This window comes from Mus caroli, chromosome 1 (assembly GCF_900094665.2).
Source record: "Mus caroli chromosome 1, CAROLI_EIJ_v1.1, whole genome shotgun sequence".
Classification (NCBI taxonomy): domain Eukaryota; kingdom Metazoa; phylum Chordata; class Mammalia; order Rodentia; family Muridae; genus Mus; species Mus caroli.
Window position 1 is genome coordinate 88,312,172 of NC_034570.1, and position 1,193 is coordinate 88,313,364.

Below are 1,193 nucleotides of genomic sequence, written 5' to 3' on the forward strand. Positions count from 1 at the left end.
CCAGACAACACAAACAGTCTCCAAAAAACCTTTCTAAACAGGTACACTTCCCCCATATCCTTTCTTTTCCACTACCCATGGTGGGTGGTGGGCTACAAGGAAGGTTACAGTGTTTAAGAACCATCATTAAAAATAGGATTTGAAAAAGATTAAAGTTACTTTTCACTTCTAACTTCATATGCTGTCTTGTTTAAAATAGTTATATTAAAATATTTTTAATATATTTTTTCAAATTGAAATGCAGTCCCATTATATCCTACCCTCTGTTCCTCCCCTTCGCACCTTTGCAGCACTTACAGCTCAAAGAACACTGCACAATTCAAGCAGGAAAAATTCTAAGAACTAGCATATCAGAAAGTTTTCTGTTGTGTAGACTCTCCTAGAACTGTCTGCATAGACAAGGGCAAACACTGGCAATATAAGTGGATGGTGGATAGTTTAACAAGGTTGTACCTGTAGATGAAGAACTACAAGGCTTCTGGGAGATTTTGGTCTGGGTGGGAAGGGGGTGGCTGATGGTGGCCTTTGTAAAGGTGTCATTTTCAAATCAGAGCAAGCAGATTTTCCTGAGGTGGAGCTGGAGTGAGGCATCAATTGAGCAGGCTCAGGTATTTCTTCACCCTCATGGGTCTGTACCCACTTGCAATGGTCTTTACCGATCTTATGCCATATACGAGGGTTCAATGACTTCTTTAGAGAATCATGGACTTACTTTTCATATAAACTCAAAGAAATCTTGCAAAAGATTGTGCATCTTGACAGCCTTCTTAATTACTCATTTAAAGACTTTAATATACATTTCACTGCCTTTTTAACTTGTTTGACCCATTTTTACTTACCAAATCTTCAAGCCTTTATCTAGTTCTATATCGCACAGGGCAGAGGGGATGGGGTTGAGGCACCCTAAATGAAATCCATCCCAGGTCAGAAAACATGCTAGACAAAATTCTTGGGTTTTCTGAGCAAAGTCAGAAATCCTGCTAGAAAAATTCTAAAAGAGCTGTGGCCACGATCCAAGCAGTTCTCTCTGGGTAAATCTGTTGTAGACCAAAGACTCGGCGTTTATTTACAAATCAATTATGTATCCCAATTTTCCTTTTGATTATCCCAGGAATCAGCATTTTATGACCTTAGCTCCTTGATTATTAAAGAGAGCAAGTACATTTTTTTTTAAAACATAGCCAATTGTACTG

At 38.6% G+C, this 1,193-nt stretch overlaps 1 non-coding gene across 1 annotated transcript; it reads right to left on the minus strand.

The window, feature by feature from the left end:
• Positions 1–949: 949 nt before the first annotated feature.
• On the minus strand, positions 950–1,012 carry LOC115032397. Its single transcript, XR_003838073.1, has one exon. It is a non-coding gene; the product is annotated as a U7 small nuclear RNA (small nuclear RNA).
• Positions 1,013–1,193: the final 181 nt, after the last annotated feature.